The sequence below is a fragment of the Coenobita brevimanus genome, chromosome 39, assembly GCF_032717465.1.
Source record: "Coenobita brevimanus isolate Jiangsu-jjx chromosome 39, ASM3271746v2, whole genome shotgun sequence".
Classification (NCBI taxonomy): Eukaryota; Metazoa; Arthropoda; class Malacostraca; order Decapoda; family Coenobitidae; genus Coenobita; species Coenobita brevimanus.
Window position 1 is genome coordinate 29,421,423 of NC_136992.1, and position 15,007 is coordinate 29,436,429.

General features: G+C 42.7%; 1 protein-coding gene across 1 annotated transcript in view; it reads left to right on the forward strand.

The window, feature by feature from the left end:
- The window catches only part of LOC145396882 (uncharacterized), a 116,085-nt gene that overhangs the window by 60,172 nt on the left and 40,906 nt on the right, over positions 1 to 15,007 (forward strand). The window lies entirely within an intron of this gene.

Sequence of the window (15,007 nt, forward strand, 5' to 3'; positions counted from 1 at the left end):
CGCAACTATAATTGATACGTAAATGGATGTTGTATAATGGAGGAACGAAGTGTATATTACGTTAAGTTGATGTATTTTGTCATGCAAGTATTTTTTATTCTAGATTTGCTCTTCGTTGGTGATGCTTGAGAAAGAAAACTGCAAACAGGTAAAAGTAAAGCCTTCAAGTATCCCGAAGCATCAACTGTGCATCAAAATCCTGACAGGTGTAACACAGAAACATAAGTCACAGGCCAATGATGAACAAGGAATAACGTAGAGAAAAAATAAATAAATAAAAGAAATAACAGCCCACACAACACAATCCTGATGTAGTTTTTAGTGTTCACGAATGTTTGAACTGGCTTCTTTTATATTTTTTTTTTTTCGAAACTGTGGAGGAATTTACAGGGTTTGGAAGAAATTGCTGAGTTTGGAGGAAAATAATTGGTTTGGGGGAAAGTAATTGGTTTGGAGGAAATTAAAGGAGATTGAGGATTGAAAGAAATTCGGGAGTTTGGTAGGAAATGAAAGGTTTGGAGGAAAGTACGTGGTTTGGAGGAAAGTATATGGTTTGGAGGAAAGTACATGGTTTGGAGGAAAGTATATGGTTTGGAGGAAATTACGTGGTTTGGAGGAAAGTATATGGTTTGGAGGAAAGTACATGGTTTGGAGGAAAGTACGTGGTTTGGAGGAAAGTATATGGTTTGGAGGAAAGTATATGGTTTGGAGGAAAGTATATGGTTTGGAGGAAAGTACGTGGTTTGGAGGAAAGTATATGGTTTGGAGGAAAGTACGTGGTTTGGAGGAAAGTACGTGGTTTGGAGGAAAGTACGTGGTTTGGAGGAAAGTACGTGGTTTGGAGGAAAGTATATGGTTTGGAGGAAAGTACATGGTTTGGAGGAAAGTACGTGGTTTGGAGGAAAGTACGTGGTTTGGAGGAAAGTAACAGGAATTGACTTATCCCGTTTAGTGACGTCATCTCTAAAATTCCGCTGCTTCTTTTCATGGTTCGTCTCCCAAACACCTCTTCCTTAGCGATTTATTTTTAGATATTGGTGGTTAGTGTCCTTATGTTCGTTATTTATGCGGAGTATGGCGATATTGGAGGGATTTGTGTAACTAAAGAGGATAGTAAGGTGTAATCAAAGCTGTGTGTGTGTGTGTGTGTGTGCACGCGCGCAAAACAGATTGAGTGAAGGAGGGCGGAAAGACGATGGGAGAAGGGAGTGGCGGTGAAGGAGCGAGCTTTAAGAGAGAGAGAGAGAGAGAGAGAGAGAGAGAAGGGAGGGAAGAAGATAGAGGGAGAGACGGAGGGGCGGGGGGAGAGGTGGAAGGAGGGGTATTGATAGGGAGATAGGTTGGCGGAGGTAGGAGCAGGAGGAGAAGGGAGGAAAGATGTGCAGGGGATAAAGTAAGCTGGAGAGAAGACCCGAAAAAAGAAGAAAGGAAGAGAGAGATGGAAGGAGGTAGAGAGAGAGAGGAAGTAAGGAAGAGAGAAGAAAGGAGGTAGAGAGAGAGGGGAGGGGAAGGAAGAGAGAGAGAGAGAGAGAGAGAGAGAGAGAGAGAGAGAGAGAGAGCGATTAATAGTAAAAGATATGTAGCACAGACGCAAGGCAGTAGCAAAGGCGGGGGAGGAGATTGTTTGAAGAGGCGACCAGAGGGAACCTTGGCCTTGGGGGGGAAGGGGTAGGGGGGGAGGAGAGGGGGAGGAGGAGATAAAGATACCGCGAGAGAGAGAGAGGGAGAGAGAAGGGGGGGGGTTTCAATGTTGGAAGGGAAGGTAGGGGAATCGATGATGTTTGTTGCTTGGTAAGATATGGTGTGGTGAGTAGGGTGTGCGGTGGAGAAATTAGAGAGCAGAGGGAGAACGTGTGTGTGTGTGTGTGTGTGTGTGTGTGTGTGTGTGTGTGTGTGTGTGTGTGAGAGAGAGAGAGAGAGAGAGAGAGAGAGAGAGTGGGTTATGTGGAAGGGAGAGGGAGACAGCTGTACTTGTCTATTTATTCATCTGTCTATAATATGGATTATGATTACAGGTATTCAAAAGTTTATGCTGTTTTGCAACCCCGGTCTGTATGCTGGTGCAGACCATCAACAACTGGCAAGCAATCCCCCCAGCTGGGGGGATGGGTCATGTGCAGTACATTTTTATAGAAAAAAATTATATTCGAATAATTACAGTATATATATATATATATATATATATATATATATATATATATATATATATAAACACATACATACATACAGTTAACCTGTTTTTACGCACCCCGATGCATGTATCAGAAAAAGAGAGACAAATTAGTGTGTGTGGGTGTGGGATGAAGAGGCAACAGAAGCGAGGAGGGTAAGTGAGGAGGACGGGAGGGGTGAGGTGTGGGAGGCAGAGAGAAATGTGTAAGGAAAATACTGACCCAGAGCAGAGAGCAGACGTGAGGGGACAGGAGGTGAGGTGAGGTGTGGTGTGGGTGGTAGGGAGTGGGAGGGCTGATGTAAGATTAAGCAGGCGAAGGGAAACTGTTTGTGGGTTTTGGGACGTGTAGGAAGAGGAGAGGAAAGGGGAGGTGTGGGAGGGGAAGGAAAGTGTGTGTGTGTGGGGAGGGAGGAGGGGGAAGCAGAGTAAAGCAGACGTGAACAGACGTGAGGGGAAGGGAGGAGAAAGAGAAGCGGAATGATGGCTGGGAGTAAAGGTGAGAGGAGAGGTGTGGTGTGGGAAGGAAGAGGTAGTGTAGGAGGGAAAGGGAAGTGTTTGGGAGGAGGAAGGAGAGGAGAAAGAAGTGAGGGGAGAGGGAGAGAGAGAAAAGAGAGAGAACCAGGAGGAGGAAGGAGAGCAGAGAGAGAGAGAGAGAGAGAGAGAGAGAGAGAGAGAGAGAGAGAGAGAGAGGAGGAAGTAGATGTAAGGGGAAGAGATGTGAAGGTATATCTATCTATCCAGCCACCCTTACCCAACACTGTCAATTACAACACCTCCCTTTACACCACACGTACACTCGTCAGCAAAAATTCTCTCTCTCTCTCTCTCTCTCTCTCTCTTTCTCACAATAAAAATGGCTAAACCGAAAGAAAAATTTAGTTGTCATTATGCTTTCGCGTTCGGTGTGCCAAAAGTATTCGTTCATTATTATTATTATTATTATTATTATTATTATTATTATTATTATTGTTATCATTATTATCATCATCATCATCATCATCATCATCATCTGCTAGTAGTTTTTATTTTTGTTTATAGAAGAAAACGGTGAAGTGGGAGGGAGAACTGATGTAAATTTCCCCAGCGTACCCTTTGCCTTAAGCTCACCACTACAGCTTTAATAATTGATAGAAAATGGGCGAATAGGCGTTGTGTAGCCCTCCTAACTCGCCACTAGAACGGTGTTGCGTCGTTTATGGCCTATACTATACTCTTTTCACTTTAACTTGGCCTAAAATTCCCATCTCCCCATCTTGAATGCTGAGTTTTAACAGTAGATGGGTGCTAGAATATAATACTAGTCACGAAGAATGCTACGGGAAGGATGTTGAGCCGTTGCATTGTCTTAGTCTGCCGCTGGGAAGTAACAGGATATGAACACAAGTCACGCTAGTCACGAAGAAGCGCTGTGGAAATCTGAAGCCTAACAATGTCTTATCCTGCCACTGAGCAGCGTGAAACCAGCCACACAAGGATGAAACTCTTGGCCAAGTTAAGGTGAAAGGAGTAATACCTCTTGTGTGATAGCTTTGTATTCTTTGTATTTTGTATTCATTTATTTATTTTATTTATTTTTTAACTTAGATTTTGTTGTTTTTTCTTATTTGCTTTGCGAGGGCTGGAGACGTGACTTGGGGTGCCTGAAGTATTTATTTATTTTTTCATTCCATTTCTTGTGGGGTGGGGTGGGGTTGATATTTATTCTTGATGCTGCCAGACGATTTAATTCATCCTTGGCGAATCCCCTGGTTGTCAAGGGGTTAATGAAGCCTCTGTCTAACCCCTCCAGCTCGAGAAAGAAATCGTCCGCAGATGGCAAGAATAAACGAAAAAGTTAACTGGGTGAAGGTGTTTGTTTGGAGTTACTGTTAATTTGTGAAACTTTATTTTCTTTGTAGAGTGCAAGAGTAAACGAAAAAACTGGTTCAGGGTGTTTGGAGGTTTTGTAATTTGATGTTTTTTTTCTTCTTTTTAATCTTTGGCATCCGGTATGTGATTGAGAACACTTTTGATACACACTGCATTTCTGGTTCTCGTTGTTATAGTGATGATACGCTTGTTGTGATACACCGTTGATACATGACACATTTTTTGAGTATGTTGAGTTTGGGGTTAAGTGACACAAACATACTCTGCTGCTTCGTTGGTATGTGACACGAGTATGTTGAGTTTGGGGTCCTTCTGTTAATCTTACTGACACACGCATGCTTTCTTTGCTATGTGGCAGGAGTATGTTGGGTTTGGGGTTTTGTGTTAATACTACTGACACACGCATTATTTGGTACATGGTTGACACGCGATTGAAACATGTTCGGTGTACTGTATATTGAGTATGCTTGCTCGCTCATACTGCAGCTGGTGATACAGAAACACTACCAAGCCACCTTGACTCCATGCACAGAACAAAATATCTGTACCCCTGAGCTGAAGACAGGTGTGCCAATAGACAGCGGGAGGCAGGGAGTGGTGCACGAGAGAACATTTTTCTTGAGGTGACGCATGAGGCCTTATGTGTGACGCTGAGTTCACCTGTGCCTAGGGATGAGTTGTTGGCATCGGGGACAATGACGGTGTGCTGAGCCTAGTATAGTGCTGAGATGTGAACAGTGAGAACAGTGGTGTGATGAACCTACAGTAGGTTAGTGCTGGCATGTAGACGGTGAGGACAGTGACGGTGTGCTGATCCTAAGATAGTGCTGAGGTGTGGAACGTGAGGCCAGTGGCGGTGTGGTGATGTGAGGACAGAGGATGATGTGGTGAGGGCCTGGTGTGGAGAGTGAGGGTGTGCTGACGCCAGTGTTTCTCTCTTCTAGGATGTAGGCATGGGCGTGGTGAGCAGGCTGGGGCTGGTGCAGGCCGCGCTGGCCAGCCGTGGCCTGCCCCTGGATGAAGAGCTAGAGGACAGCGAGGTGGCCAGGATACTGCAAGATATCGACCTCAACCCCCTCGGCTCGGGCCACATTCCCACCTACATATGCAAGTTCTGTGGGAAGGGCTTCTACTACCCCTCCTCCCTGGAGAAGCACATCCGCACCCACACAGGCGAGAAGCCATTCAAGTGTCCGCAGTGCCCCTACTCGGCCAGCCAGAAGAGCCACGTCAAGACCCACATCATGAGGAGACACAAGTGCTTTGAATACCCCTTCTGAGACCACCCGAGCTGTCCCCTCCCGGGGGACAACCACCTACTCGAGATCCTGAGTCAGCTCCCTGTATCCTGGGAATTCGATTGTCCTGATAATGTCTACTGAGACCAGCGTCTTGCCATCAACGTAGCACTTGTTGGATTGATCCTGTGACACTCATCGTCCAGGCATCACCGTCAACACATCAACAGTTATTCTGTCCTTGTGCAGTCACGGAATTAAGTATCGTCCTAGAGTATGGTGGATGCGTGGAGGAATATCAGATCAAACGAGACATACAGAAGTCAGTTAAGACTTTGTTTGACTAGTTTGTGATGCTTCTCGGACAAAACTGGGAAGGTATTTGATTCCCTGACTGTGTACCGAGTCAGTGGCAATCAATTCTACAGGAACCCCCCAGTAAGTGAACCAGCAGGGGCGGCTCAGGATCAGGACAGGCGAGTGTTTGTATAGAACCGGCCCGTCTCCACACCCCAGCCTCGCCAGTCCTCAGGCAAGCAATATACATGCAGACAAAAAACCTGCGGCTTTTAAAATGTTCCCATGACAAGCACACCGTGTTTGCAAGGTCCTCAAAATGTTGCGATTCCAAACAGACTACAGTAATTTTTTTTTTTTATAAATCCTCAGGCGCACGGTATAGGTGGAAAAAGAAAAAAAAAAACTTGGTCTCAAAGCTTACCACTCAAGACTGACTGTAGTAACTCAGGCGCAAACTATAGATGGAAACGAAAATGACCAGTTTTTCAAAATAACAGGCAGACTATAGTGATTTCAGTACTGTCCTCAGGGGTAGGTGGAAACAAAAATACGCAGTTCTCAAATCCATCCCATTCCAAGCAGATTAAGTGTGGAACAACAGACAGTCCGTGAATGACGAGTGGTGTTAAATATGGAACAAATGGTGAAACTCAACCCTGGTGTACATTTCTTGTGAACGGTGTGTGCTGAAGGTGTACTGGAGCTAAAATGTGCGCTGTTTAGTAAGGAACATACTCTTCTGAAACGCTTAGTGAGTCAGAGTTGGTGATTATTTGTGAGCAGTATTGGGTGAATGTGTAGACACCAAGCCAAGCGTAGATCAACATTAGCTTCATCTGGCAACTTTTTTTCTTTTTTTTTTTATTCCGTTGTTCTCTCTTTCTCCAGACGATTTTGATTCAGCTTTTGGGAGACGTTCTTGTAGTGAAGGGATGAGGGCTACGTCTGACCGCTCTAGTTCTTTATTTCTCTCCAGAGTTTAATAAAATTTCTTGAGATGGGAAGAATATGAAAAGTGGGTCATCGGATTGCAGGGGTTAATTTCCTCAGACCGATTATGTTTGTGGTTCACTCGTGTTCCTGCCAGACGATTTTATTCAGCTGTGGAGAGCCTGGTGTTAGTGAAGGGGGTTTAGAATGCTTTATCAACCCCTCCCCCCACAGCTTCAAAAATCCAAGCTGAATGAAATCGTCTGGAAGTGGCAGGAATGAATCGAGAGGCATCGTCGGATTTAAAAATTGAATTACTGTACTCCCACCGTCTTGCTCATCTTCGTGCCATTACCAGACGATTTTGTTAATCTTAAGTTTTTTTTTTTTTTTGGAACTGGAGGGGTTACATAATAGTCTTCGTTACTACCTGCACCACCTGGGGATTTCCTGAGGTGCATAAAACCGTCTGGCAGCAGTAGTGATGATAAAAAATAGACGTCCTTTGGCAGAATGGGGTAAAGGAGTGTGTGCAAGGCGCTGTGAAATAATAGTACAAGATAAAACAATAAATTTAGGTCTTCCTGTTTTGCGAGGAGAGTGTGTGTGAGTGAGGTGGAGTGGGGGAGAGGGAGGGGGAGACCAAGGATGAGCTGGAGGGATGGAATGGAGAGGTATATGAGAGAGCGTGTGTGTGAGCTGGGAGAAGGGCAGTGAAATGGTGGGACATGGAAGCGATTTGTTTGTGTCTACCCCTTACGGGATTAAGGTGTCTGGCAATAGATAGATAGATAGTGTTTTGCTGTGTGTGTGATGGCTACTTAAACTGCCGTAGAGATTAACAGTAGACGCCGGTAGATTAACAGTAGATTCAACAACTACCACTAGATTTAACATTTTAGAGTGTGGCTGTGGATATCCCGTAACACCCCTTCATTTGCGATTTATTTTGCTTATTACACCTGAGTATTTGTGGCTCAGTTTCCGTAACACTTCTTTCATAGCGATTTATTTTGCTTATTACACCTGAGTATGTGAGGCTGAGGTAGATTCCGTAACACCTCTTAATTACCGATTTATTCTGCGTGTTACACCTGAGAATCACTTATTCACATTACCGTTACTTCATGTCGATTATTTCAAACTAAAATGCATGAAGAATGTTAATGTGATATGGAATAAGTCGCAAGAGAGGAAGTGCTACGAAGCTTCCTGTATCACTCAGACTATGGTTCCAGGAGTCATCAGTTGCCCATTGTTTTGTGTGTGTGTGTGTGTGTGTGTGTGTGTGTGTGTGTGTGTGTGTGTGTGTGAGGCGTACCCCTCGTAGTGAAGGGGTTATTTTTCCCTTCAGGTCGAGGACGTGATTTTTTTAGTTAACTGCTACCGGCTGACGATCTCTCTCTCTCTCTCTCTCTCTCTCTCTCTCTCTCTCTCTCTCTCTCTCTCTCAGCTTTTTTCTTTTCACTTTATTTTGGTCGTATATGTATGATTGTCACCCTTTTTGTGTATATGGGGAAATTGGGGTGGAATTATTATTATTATTATTATTATTAGTTTTGTAGTCTGTTGTTATTATTATTATTATTATAACTGCTATTATTTCTTATTATTATTTAAGTTCCTTTTATGTGATTTAGGTTTTAAGTTCTCATTTTCACTTTCCGTACTCTCTCTCTCTCTCTCTCTCTCTCTCTCTCTCTGCTGGAAATGCCCCCGAAAATAAAAAAAATCGTCTGGAGATAGAAAACTCGCTGAATTCAATGGTTTAAAGTTGAGAGAAATCGTCTGGTGGAGGCAAAGATGAACTACAAAAACGCTTCCTTGTGTTGGGGGCTAACTATGCTATGGTGACGGAAATTGGACAAAAATCGTCTTGGAAATGAGTCATGAGACCTCAGTTCCAATATTGAGGATTATAGTAGATTATTATGGCTACGATTTGTGCTAGGAAGGGAAGAAGAAATATTAGGCAGCTTGGTGTAAAGATGACAATAAAGATGAGAGAAAGTGGGAAAGGAAAACAGAAAAGTGAGAGTTGGTAAAGAAGGAAAAATGACGGAGATGTTGCTTAAAATGAGGAATTGAGCACCGGACATCAAAAATATAACGACGAGTGAGAAAGGAAAGATGGATGATGTGATTAAATATGAGACGGTTGAGAGTGGAGAAACAGCAAGCGTTGGATGTTGCTTGAAATTAGAAGTGCACAAGACGCTAAGATACAACGACGCTGAAGACGAGTGTGCAAGGAAGGATGGAAGATGTGATTAAATATTTGAATCGGTTGAAGAGTTTGGAAAATGAAAAACAGCGAGCGTTGGATGTTGCTTGAAATCAGAAAAAGCGCACAAGGCCTCAGAACTGCTTACTAAGGGTACACGCGTTAACAATAGACCTTTTTCCGTTCATGCTATACAATAAGGAACTTTGGTGCTGTAGATTAGCGTTAAAAAGTAGTAGACTTAAAAACAAAAAAAGCAAAAAATGAGTGTGTGGTGGTAGCAGCAGTCGTGCGTGTCGTCCATCGTTGTTTACATTTTCAGGCGTGACATTCCAGAGGTTGCAGGTTCGATCACAAGTTCGTTTTACACATTAGCGTGTTTATTTTTATTTTATTTATGTTTATTCATGTATATTCTATTTTTATTTTGTTTTATTTTTAGACCGGTTGCATTTTATAGGCCTAGCTGTTTGTATTTCTCAAGCATTTCTTAATTTTTTTCCTTTCTCTGTTCATCTGTTAGTCTCACCAGTTTGACATCATTTCTGTGTAAACGAACTATTGACCGCAGCTGTATTTCTCGTCAAACTGCTCCTATGAGTATGCGACCATGGCTTGTGTTTTGCCTGGGATCAAAGTAGCTATTATTATTATTATTATTATTATTATTATTCCTACTACTACTACTACTGTTTTCATCATCATCACCATCATCATCATCATCTGCATTATTATTATTTTTTTGGGGTGGGAGGGGGGTGAAAGTACTGAGTAGCTTATTATTATTATTATATATTTTTTTAAAATATTTTTGTCATAGTCTTCCTTAAGTGGTTTAGGGTACTTTAGAGGCGAGGGATGGGGATGTGGATTTGTGGTGTGGGTGAAGGGTTGGGGGTGTGCGGGTGTGGAGTGGTGAGGTGGAGGAGGAAGCGAGGGGTGGAGGAATGGCTGTGGAGGTGGAGGGGAGGGTAAAAGAGGAAGGGGAGAGGTGGAGGAATGATTGTGGAGGTGGAGAGAAGGGTTGTAAGAGAGGAAGAGTAGGGGTGGAGGAATGATTGTAGAGGAGGAAGGAATGAAGGGAAAAAGAGTGGGGAAGTGGAGGAAGGAAGAGAGAGAAATGGGAACGAGAAGAAAAGGAGAGTTGGGTAAAAGAATGGAGTGGGGAAGTAAAGAGGCTGGAGAGAGAGAGAGAGAGAGAGAGAGAGAGAGAGAGAGAGAGAGAGAGAGAGAGAGAGAGAGAGAGAGAGAGAGAGTTGGGTATTGACGAACTGAATATAGGAACGGCAATGCTGGGAATTGAGGATCTTGCATTAGTAATTGGACTGGAATGAGGCTTGGAATGGAGGAACAGCAGGAATGAAACTTGGAATGGAGGAACAACAGGAATTTACGGTGGAATTACGAGATGAGTTGGGCATGTGGAGAGAATGGCAAAGGAGAGATTGACTAGGAGAGTATGTTTGTGAGAGGTAGAGGGAGGGGTGGAGGAGGGGTCGACCGAGGATGAGGTGGAGGGGGGGGAGACTGAGGGTGAGGTGGACGGGGGGGGGGGAGACTGAGAGGTGAAGGGGTTAAGGAGGGAGGAGGAGACCAAGGATGTGGTGGAGAGATGGGGTAGTGCTTTGTATGAGACGGGTGTGTGAGTTGGAGAAAGGGCAGCTTGTTGGCGAGCGACAGAATGACATGGAGGTGATTTGTTTGTGGTCACCCCTTCCGGGATAAAGGCGTCTGGCTGTATATAGATAGATAGATAGATAGATAGGTCATGAAAGGTAGGTCGCCAGGTCAGGACAGTCACCGAAATAGATATGCTGTTTTTATTTATTTATTTTATTATTATTATTATTATTATTATTGTTGATTGGTGGGTTTGATTACTGATTGTGGGTGAGGGGGATTAGAGAGACGGGGGAGGGGGGGAGGGAAGGTGGTGGGGGGGATGGAGAGATAGGAAGCGATTAGGGAGCTGGGGTGAGGGAGAGGGTGAAGGGAAGGAAGAGGTGGAAGAAGACGAGTTGGAGAGAAAGGGGTGTGGAGAGGAGAGAAGGGACAGAAGGGAGAATGATGGAAGGGAAGGAAGAAGAGACGAAACTGGAAATAGGAAGGAAATGAAAGAAAGAAGATGGGAAAGAAGAGAGAGAGAGAGAGAGAGAGAGAGAGAGAGAGAGAGAGAGAGAGAGAGAGAGAGAGAGAGAGAGAGAGAGAGAAATCAAAGGGAAGGAAGGAGGGAAGAGATAGGAAGAAGGAAGAGGGGGTGTGAAGTTTACGATGCAGGAGGGAGGGAGGGAAAGGATGGAAAGAAAAAGAAAGAGTATAAGAAAATGGAGGGAAAAGAAAGTGAAGGATAGACGAGAAAAATTGATAATGGAAGGATGTGCAGTATGTCAATAATTTAGCGTTAAAAAAATCAAAACATACCTTATTATTATTTTTTTTATGAAGGGAGGACACCTGCAATCTGGTGTATGGATATTTTTAGTTTTTTTTTTTTTTCCATCCGTTGTTCATCAGGTAAAAAGAATATATATATAAACCAGGTTCGAATTTTTGAAGCGTCCCAAATCAAAATCTCATCGACTCCAAACGAATCCCTTCAGTTCGAGGATGTGTTATATTTTGGCGTATACAATTTCATCTGTTTATTCCAAGACGATTTCCTTCAGCTAAAGCCTCCATTAACCCCTCCACTTCAAGAAATCATTCCGGAGTTGAACAAAATCGTCTGGATGTAGCAAGACAGACGAAAAGAAGGTGATTTTAGGGTATTTTTGCTGCCGCCAGACGATTTGTTTATTTCACTTCTCCATTATTGAAGGGGTTAAGGAAGGCTAGAATTATATGGTTTAAAAATTCTCTCCTAACTTCTGAAGGTAGTGGAGATGAAATACAGAAAATACATCATCGGACTGAAGGGGTTTGTGGTTTCTTAGTGTACGGTATTTTGTGTGTTGATTGAACGATGGTAATGAAAGTCTTAAGTTGATGATTTTGGGAAAAGTGGAAGTTTGTGCAATGTATCGTTCGTATGTGAGAGCTGTTTAGGCGGGCAGCTGGACCACGTATATTTTGGAGATTTCGCCTTGTTTTTTTTCTTTTTTTCCCGCCTTGATTACAATTTGATTTCCGTTTTTCTCAAGATGGTATGCGAAATTTTACACAGTTTTTTGTTACCTAAATACGCTGTGAGAGTTTTTGCACAACTTTGAAATGTCGAGAATGCGTAGATATAAGTTTTGTTTTCTTACGAATGAATTTGAATTTTGAAAAGGAATTGTTAGGATCGTATACCGGATATTAAACTTCCTGGGCATTTGTACAACTTTTATTTGTATTGGATATTGTGTATATCTTTTAAGCAAGTCGTTTATATATATGCAGTGAAAATGTACAAGTTTAAATTAAATATCTTCTTTTATATAATTGTACAGTTTGTATACATACTTTGTGTTCGAGGGATGAGACAGAAAATTGTATATATTGTGTATTTTGTTGATAGTTATTCTGAAGGCAGGGTATTTATTTTTACTGGTATTTGTATCAGAAAGTAAATTTTTTTTTTATTTTTTATAAGTTAGTTACATGAATATAATAATGAGTTAATTACTGAAATGTACGTGTAATTTGGAAGATGTGAACGGAAATAGTGACATTTTTTTCTTATACGTTGACATTGATACGAAGTTTGTGGTGATATTTTGAGGGTAAGGAACTAGAAATTGGAAGGGAATGAAATGGCAGAATAAATATGGTGGTAATGTTTGTATTCTGCATCTTGAGTTTGTGATGAGTCTTCCATAATTGATTTTTATATTTTTCGAAATTTGATGAGTTTACTGAAATGTAGTTTGCTGAATGACGATTGGGAGTTGTGATTGGAAATGATGGTAATTTTGAGTTGCATATCGTTTTATTGTATTATTTATTTTTGAAAGCTGAAATGGAGTTACTTGATTGAAATATAGTTTGCTGAGTGACGGCTAGGAATTAATTGGACATAATGATCATAATGAGATGCAATTTGAATTTTTTTTTTGGTCACAATTTTGAGTTGAATTTTGTGATAGGGTGGTTCGTAAATAGCTCCTCACTAGAAACACCTGGCGAGCTTGTGTGTTGCGGGGACGGCTGAGTCTGCTGGTGTGGGCTTTGTGGCAGTGGTAGTAGGGAATTAAATGATGCGAAATAGACACTGATAACGCGTACTTAACCGTGCCCGCCACACACAACAAATCGCCCTGGCTGAGTGCAAGGGGGGCATTATATTTGGACAACCTTGTATATTATAATTATTTTTTTGACATTTTATGAAGGAAAAAAATACCCACGTGGTGTGTTATTCATTTTTTTTAGCATCTTCAGCCCGAGGACGTCATTTTCTTGCCCCCTACCGGACGATTTTATTCAGCTATGGGGGAGGTTTGAGAGGGGAGGGGTTCAGTGGGGCTCATGTTGAACCCCGAAGATAAAAATCGTCTGGAGGTGGTAGGAGGGAAGTGACGTCATACTTGTGAAGTGACGTCATCCTTGTGAAGTGACGTCAGCTTAGTGAAATGACGTCATCGTTGGAGTGAAATGACGTCATATTAGGAGTGAATGACGTCATTTTACTCCGCACCAATGTATTTTCTCTCTCTCTCTCTCTCTCTCTCTCTCTCTCTCTCTCTCACTGATGGAGAGTTGTTTAATTCTTTTCAATGGGTCTATTTTTGTGGATTTTTTTTTTTTTTAAGTTAATTTATTTTTTGGAGCTGGTTGGACAGCGAGGCGTCCTTGTTGTGTGTTCGGAATAAATACTTCGAACATCCCACGCCTATTTCACTCACCTCCCCGGGCGCTTAACCACGGTGCTCACCTCCGTAACTTAGGCCTTTGAACCTGTGGCGTGGTACTGGCCTGGGATACAAGGGCTCGTATTCTAATCAAGGAAGCTCCCTAACACCTCCTCCTAAGCGACTTATTTTGCTTATTACACCTTGATGTCCTCTTCTGTGCCACGTAAATTAATGTGACCATACTCTGCATATATATCGTAAAAAATATATCCAGCCGTATCAAAAAATAAATCGGTGAGGAACAGATGTTAGTAAGCTTCCTAACTGACTGGGAATACCACTTAAGGCCACAGCATCATACGGGTTACCACAGTTACCCCCTTGGTGTTACCTGGTTACTTATTTTACCTGTTGGACACCTGAGTTGAGTGTTAATTGCCGCCCGCACCAGGATTCGCACCCTGGTTTTCTTTGGTCGGCAGATTTATGGCTAGTAATGCTGGGGAGAGGGGAGGGGGTTGGAGGGAGAAATGGAGGGGAGGGAAATACGTGGTAGGGGTGGAGGGGAGAGAGACGGGCGGGGGAGAGCGTGGAAAGAAGAGAGGAGAAGGGAGAGGGTGGCAGATGTTGGGGGAGAGGGGGAGGAAAGGAATGGGAGAGAACGGAGACAAGAGAATGATCAATGGAATGGAGAGAGAGAGAGAGAGAGAGAGAGAGAGAGAGAGAGAGAGAGAGAGAGAGAGAGAGAGAGAGAGAGAGAGAATTATTTGAACTAGAAATTCTTATACATCTTTTGAAACTTTTAAAAATCATTATTATTTTATTCTTATCTCTATCTAGCTTAAGAACAAGCTACTTTTATCGGTATTCTTATCGCTGTAGTTTAGTATTGAGGCGACGTTATTCTTTGCTGAATCTCTCTCTCTCTCTCTCTCTCTCTCTCTCTCTCTCTCTCTCACACACACACACACACACACACACACACACACACACACACACACACACACACACACACACACACACACACACACACACACACACACACACAGTTGGGAGAGGGTGGGAATGTTTGTGTGATAGTAACTAGAGATTTGAGTTTGTTATTGTCGCCCTCCTTACTTGGCCCCATCCTGACCAAGAGCCCGCGGAAGAAGGAGAAGAGTCAGAGATAAGATGGGGGGGGGAAGGAAGACGAAGGAGAAAGGTAAGGAAGATGAGAAGAAACTGAAAGATGAAGTAAAGGAAGCACACGTGAAAGAAGAGAAGGGAGAAAAAAACTGGATGAGCGATGATGGTGTTGGTGGTAATAATGATGATTTGATGATGGCGGTGGCAATGATGATGATGATGATGGTGACGGTGGTGATGATAAGAAAATGGAGGAAAGACAAAGTGGATGATGATGATGATGGTGTTGGTGATGATGATGATACTACTACTACTACTAATAGTAGTAGTGGTAGTAGTAGTAGTAATGATAGTAATAATAATAATAATA